Raw genomic sequence first — 7,432 nt, forward strand, 5'->3', positions numbered from 1 at the left:
ACAGTAATGTGATTAGGAATCGAGAATTTATATCAAATAAGGGTCCTCTTGTTGAGATGATGGTATTTGATTTGATTCAGTAACGTCGGTGAATTAAGATAAACGGAAAGAGAGGGATTCGAACCCTCGGTAAACAAAAGTCTACATAGCAGTTCCAATGCTACGCCTTGAACCACTCGGCCATCTCTCCTACATAATCTTATTATTGACCAGAAACCGAGTGAATAGTGAATAGCGAGTCATTCATATTATTGCAGTACAAGTGCGACTGATGAATAGTCCATAGGAAAAATTCCTTTCAAATCAAATAAAATTTTTTATTTCTCAACAAAAATTTAGCTCATTAGCTATCCCATGGATCTAATACAAATTATTGAATCGTCCCGTGTATTTTTATATTTAAATTGTATGACATGGCATATGCATGTTATGCAAACAAAAAACAAAACGGATACTTACCTTAGTCTTATCCATTTTTTTATAGAAAAATTATTTCGTTTTGTTTTTTGTTTCTTCTTTGGATCATAACCAAATAAAAACTTCTCGAATTATCAGAATCCGCAGTACAATCCTTGGTTATTCAACTTAGATGAAATATTTATAGTTCCGTTCATTGTTATTACCCTAAGGGTAATGAAAAGAATTATAGAATGGATTGTTAATTATGCCAAGATCTCAGATAAATGCAAATTTTATTGATAAGACCTCTTCAATTGTGGCCAATATCTTATTACGAATAATTCCGACAACTTCCGGAGAAATTTCAACTTATCAAGACCAGGATGTCCCAACTGAGCATGAATAAGAAGGGGAGATGCTGCCGCCGAACCAACAAGAGAGGATTGTTGAAGCCGATATAGGCCATGAGACTCATATCCGAAGCCAATCATCTTCCCCGTACTCCGGTCCTGTAAGGAAACAGAAGATTTTGTAAACGAGATGACACAATCAAGAGACTGAGTAAGCTGACTAATTGATAATAAATTAAAGGGAGCACCGGGAACATAAAGAACATTATGAATAGAAAGAGATGGAGAAGGATGAACAGTACCGACACCCTGAGACTGAATTTGAGAACCATTTGCCATGATGACAAAGGATAAATAACCAGAAGTAGAGAGAGAAGAAAAAAGTAATCTATTACCAGTGATATGATCAGTGGCCCCGGAATCAAGAACCCAAGAACTCGAAGAGCGAGATAAGCCAGCAAAGGAATTACCAGTGAGTGCAACGGCAACAGGGGAATCAAAAGTTTTTCGATCCTCATACCATTTCAGAAAGTCGTCATAGGAAGGCGGTGGGGTCAGATATGGTGGTTCTTTGCCACCCTTACGAGGTGACATAATCAATCTTCTTTCCATCAGGAGGTCGAAGAGGACGAGGATCCGGATGAAGATCTGTTCCAGAGGAATAGTTCAACTCTGTTTGATGTTGAAACTGGAGGTGCCGGAACTTCCTCTGCTTCGATCTGCTTCAGAGAAGGCCCCGATGATGGCTCCTGTTGAGCAGAAGCCGGGGAGGGCGTGCTCTGGATCAAGTCGCGATCAGGGATCAGGTTGCGATCAAGGATCGGGGAAGAGGAGTCCCTCGCGCGATGAAGAGGGCTTCGGTTCGCTCTACGCTGCTGCCTTCGGCGACGAGCTACGACTGGATGTTCGGAGGACGCCGCAAGCAGCGAGAAGAGAGAACTCTTCGATGTGGAGTAGCGAAGCGAGCGCACGTGCGTTCCACGCGTGGCGGCGGCGAACAGAAAGAAGGCGGCGAGACAGAAACGCGTGTAGGGAATGCGATTGGGAGGGCCACCAATTGATTGGTTCGGCGGCGAGACAGAAGAGAAGACGCCGCGATTCTGAGGAAGGAGAGGAAAACTCCTTTGCACGCGGCGGCGCGGAGAGAGAAAAAGAGGGAAGGGGATCGTGGCTTGGTTTGACGGATAAACCTAAACCTAAGTCAATCCTCGCTCTGATACCATGTGAAAAAGAATATAGAAAACTTGTTTTATTACAAGGGATAACTCTCTTATTTATACATGAATATAACGACTTATTCTAGGAGAATTACTAGGAGAATTATTCTAACGGATTATTTATCCTAAATATTCTAACAGCATTAAATGTAGTTATTGACACTTGATGCAAGTTACAACATCATAGACCTTTACATGTTATAGCCTACTATCTCAATCCTCTGTAAATTTGAATCCTTAGTGTTATACCACCTCTGTAATTTTTTATTCATGATATGTGCATAGCATATCATGCGACCTAGAGGTCACGGGTTCAAATCTTGGAAACAGCCTCTTGCCAAAGGCAAGGTAAGGCTGCGTACAATGGATCCTTTCCCCGGACCCCGCATGGCGGGAGCTTCGTGCACCGGGCTGCCCCCCATATGTGCATAACATGATTTCAAACTTAAATTTCAGCTTTCATTATAATCAAAATTTTACTCTTGATGTTCATGAAAGTTAAAATCAGTCTCTACAAGACAATAGAGACAGTGTATCAAGAAGTTGGATAAACTTAAAAATTTAAGAATGAAGATAAAAGTAAAATGAGTATGATGTTCGAACAAGAGATAAAAAACAACCAAGTAAATTATTTTATTACACAAAATAAATTCTTCATGATTTAGTTTATTTTCTATAATTTTATAGTAGGAAAGTTATGAAGAGGAATGTCGTGAACTTCGAAGGTTTGCCATGTTCTTAGTTCAACATGTTGCTACAGAGTGCGAAAGGAATTGGAGCACCTTTGAGCATGTTCATTCTAAAAGTAAAAAAAAACATTTAGAGCAAGAATGACTACATGCAGTGGTGTTCATAAAATATAATATTAAACATTAGTTGAGACGGAAAGTACCATAACAGCAAAGAGATTTACATAATCCAATTTTTTGTCTTACATAGAATCTGATGATGAATGGGTTACCGAAGTAAAGAACCTTGTCTTCCAGAAGATGTTTTATGGATAGATGTATAAGAGTGTTTTAATATAGAGGAGAAAATACCTAATAAAAAAGGAAAGAGAAGTATTGAATAACATTCAATTTAATATAAATTTAAGTATTTACACGTTATAATTTAGGATTTTTGATGCTTTAATTCTTTATAATTATCTTTTTTTTGTTTCATTATTGAAGGTCCACAAAACTTGGATGCAACTATTAGTAGTAAAGGAAAAGGTAAAAAAAAGATAGTTATTGAGGAAGAAATTATCGAGGAAGAAGCCGAGATGATGTCATCTCAATTCAATAGGGTATAGTGATTATTTTGTAAATATCTATGTTAGTTTTTCTTTCAACAAAGAAAAAGGAGCATCTTATTTTTTAACAACACATCAAAGGAGCACCCCTTTTACTCAAAAGGTCCATAATAAAAAAAATTAACAAAATGATAACAGATCAAAATGATACAAAATCTTAAGTCTTAAGTTTAGAATCAATTAATTTAAAATAAAAATAAAAATATTATAATTTTTATAAAAAAAATATTATTGTAGGAATTTTGGCCAAAACTATTATATAGTCATTTTTTCATCAAATTTTAAGTTTGAATAGATAGATACACTCTAGAGGTCCTTGGTGTTTAGCCATACTTTCAAAGTGAACAAATATCTCAAAAATAGTCTTCTAAGAATTTTGATCTAAAACTGCTACATGATCATTTTTTATTCAAAATTTAAATTAAAATACAAAGATGCTAAGAGGCCATTGAACTCCACCCATGTTTCTAAAGTAATCAAGCAATTAAAAAAATGACCATATAGCAATTTTAGTCTGAAATTATTATATGCTCATTTTTTTATAAAAAATAATAATCTAAATATATAGATGCACTCTAGAAGACCATTAGAGCCTAACTATACTTTAAAGTGACCAAACAACTCAAAAATGGTCACTATGGTCATGTAACACTTTTGACAAAAATTACTACACGACTAATTTTGAGTCAAATTTTAAATCTGAATATATATTCATAGACAGTTTTCACCAAAATTTGCATAGTCATTTTGAATCATTTGGGTACTTCAAAAACATTAGTAAACTTCAATTGTCTCTTAGTTTTAACCAAATCTAACATGTTGAGTTGGTCGGTCACTTTGAAAGCATAAGTGGACTCCAATGACTTCCTAAAATGCATCTATATATTCATACTCAAAATTTGAATTAAAATGATCATAAAACAGTCTTGGACTAAAAATTGCACTGATCAATACATTCAGATTCAAAATTTGAGTAGAGAATATTTAGCCAAAGTTGTTACATGATCATTTTGGAGTTGGTTGGTCACTTTGAAAGCAGAGTTGCACTCCAATTGCCTCTTAAAGTGTGTTTCTATATTTAGATTTAAAATTTAATCAAAAAATTAGCATATAGCAAGTTTGAACCAAAACTATTACATTAGTATTTTTTAGTTGTTTGGTCACTTTCAAAGTATCTGTAGACTTCAAAGACCTCCTATGCTACATCTATATATTAAGATTCAAAAATTGAATAGCAAAACGACCATGTAGGGATTTTGGCCAGAACTGCTACAACTATTTTAAACCAAAATATCATATTCTTTTATTTACATTTTATTTTAAAAAAAAAACTAATTTACTCCTAGACTTACAAAATTTGTATCACTTTGATCCCCATTACTTTTTAATTTTCATTTTGTGATATCTTTTAAATTATAACTTTTTTATTATTTTTTTTTATTTATAACTCATGTAGAAAATTTTAAATTTACAACAAGTTTTTGATCTTTGTAATTAATATATATATATATATATATATATAATTTTTAAAATTTATAACTTATGTAATTGTGTTGACCAAAACTGATATATTGATGCAATACGTGATTACGCTCACGCCAAGTGCCTCTCATGACCAACCCCACAGCTTAATAAAGGGAGGTAAATCAGGTACTAAACGACCCCCTATGTAGGAGGGCTTTTTGCCGCGGTTGCCGCGATTCGAACCCTTATCTATTGATGCAAGTTTGTCACTCGAGCACCAACTCAACTAACTCTTGGGCGACCAAAACTAATATATGAGTTTACTCAGATGCGCATATTAGATCGATTAAACAAATGATCTAATGTTTTTATAGCAAGGGTGAGAGAATGTTAATAAAGTAGAATACTTCGAATAGGGCGCTTGATATTTTGAAAAAAGTGATGCTCCATTGACGTTTTGGAAAAAAAAAGGTTTTTCCTTTAATGTTTTGAATTTTGCTACATGTATTCCAATATTTGCATAGATAATTAAAATTGTTTGTGATATTAATCTACTAATGTCTAGATCTTTAATATATTCAATATATATATATATATATATATATATATATATATATATATAATTTACAACTATTTTTAAAGTAATCATCAATGTTATTCTAATTTGACTCTATTTCTACCCAAAATATTTAAAACTGACATCTATATGTTTAATATAAAGACCTACCCAAAACACAAATCAAATATTACTTTGATAATGCAAACACAATCTACGTACGAATATCTAGGTTGTACCAATAAGCTTCCAAACAACTTTGTAAATAGACATTCTTGCACTTACAAAACCATAAATACTACATTTATAGAAGATAAACCATATTTCAGACAAGCATTCTAGAGCTGCTATTGCTTAGTGCTAGTCCACGAACCAAGATACTAACATATAAACCAAAAATGCCAAGGCAAATAAAAACTTAAGAAATTGAATATGGGAGATAAGTAGCACCACTCAATTGCCAAAAACACAAAGTCAAGAATTATTTTACCAGATCCGAACAATACATAGAATCCTCCGGCAACATCAACATCTGAGTGTTCCTCCCTGTCATGAAAATGTACCCATCCACAATGACAGATCTAAAAAAATTATAAGGTAGAAAGCACTGAACAAGCGTAAAAATACCAAATAGGATTACAAGTATAAAACACTGAAAGAAGCGTAAATACCAATCCGATGTCACTGATCTATCAGCTTAGTAGACCATGTACTATATAAATCACTGATCAAACCATATCGATGATAAAATAACCAAAAGATCATTAAAAATATGCCTGTTCACCACAGAATGTCCATAATTGGGTTATCCACACCCTGGTCCCTAGCCAAGTAAATTTCAATCATACCATTCCCCATGAGACAATTTAAATTCTGATTGAAACATGTATTCAACAAACAAGCAAATCACAGTGGCAAATGCTCATCCCAAATGATGCTCAGATACCGTTGGCAAATTGAACTTGGAAACAACACTCATATGTTCAAGAAAAAACATTTGCGCACAACAAGAGAAACCAGCTCAGCTACAAGATAATTTTATTAATAACTGAGTTAAAGTGCAACATGAATCACAAAGATTTTCAATGGAAAGATAACGTAGAACTATGCTTAAAAGCCCTTCTACCAAAAATCTACACTTCTACCTTAACATCTTCATCTTTGTGACTCATATTTTACTCATATGTTCGAGTCATAGCTTAACATTTAGCTTCATATAATATAGCAAGTTTAATCATCATTTTGTAAAACTTCTCTTTAAGTTGTAGAGATATCTTACAATCACAAAGAGCCTCTAACGCTTTCCTTCATTTCAACCATCCTCCTGCTTGTATTCTATATAAGATATCTCTTTCAATCTCTTCATCTTTTTGTAAAAATGATTATAAATACTTAAAGCTCTCAGTTATAATCATCTCCTATATTAACAATTATCTTACTATGTCTAATATCACTAAATAGAAATTTCATATATTCTCTAAGTCGAAGATGATTAAAGGAGTAAAATGCATATGAATTTATCTTGACATGTATCGAAGTAATTCATTTTATTAGAATTATAAACTAAGTGAAAGAAGATTAGATGAACATGTACCACATGATAAAGAGCATCGAGCATTGGTTCGATATGGAACATCTAATTGCAATTGTTTTATTTTTTAAAAGTAAACAAATTAATGGAAGAGAATTAAAGAAGATAAGATTCATTTAAACTTACCTACGAATATGCTTCAATGCATGCCAAAGTGTGTTGACTTTCAATACAATCTCAAAAATTCTAAGGATCAAAATTCAAACATGGAACTAAAGGAAACTTAAATGACAGCATATCCACAGATTAGATTATAGTAGGAATCAGGCCTAAATATATAGATAGTAGACAGCAAACCAAGAACATTATATGAAATTCTTGTGTGCCTTCGCAGATCAAAGGTGTTTCTTTCACCAGGATTTGAATCCCATCCTTTTCTAAGGGAGAAAAAAGAAACCATCTTATGCACTAACGGTTAGGCAGACAACTCTATCTAACAATGAAGAAGCTATCATATATTTCACTTGTAGACTAGCAAGAAGAGAAAAAGGAGAATACAATGATAAAGAACCAGATATCCACTTACAGAGAAATAAATAGGCAAAAATCAAGATGGCATCT

At 33.4% G+C, this 7,432-nt stretch overlaps 1 non-coding gene across 1 annotated transcript; it reads right to left on the minus strand.

The window, feature by feature from the left end:
* Positions 1–103: 103 nt before the first annotated feature.
* TRNAS-GGA (transfer RNA serine (anticodon GGA)) lies at positions 104–190 on the minus strand. The gene has a single exon. It is a non-coding gene; the product is annotated as a tRNA-Ser (tRNA).
* Positions 191–7,432: the final 7,242 nt, after the last annotated feature.

The sequence above is a fragment of the Curcuma longa genome, chromosome 11 (assembly GCF_044706935.1).
Source record: "Curcuma longa cultivar G26 ecotype Majalengka, Jawa Barat chromosome 11, ITB_CL_G26_1.1, whole genome shotgun sequence".
Classification (NCBI taxonomy): Eukaryota; Viridiplantae; Streptophyta; class Magnoliopsida; order Zingiberales; family Zingiberaceae; genus Curcuma; species Curcuma longa.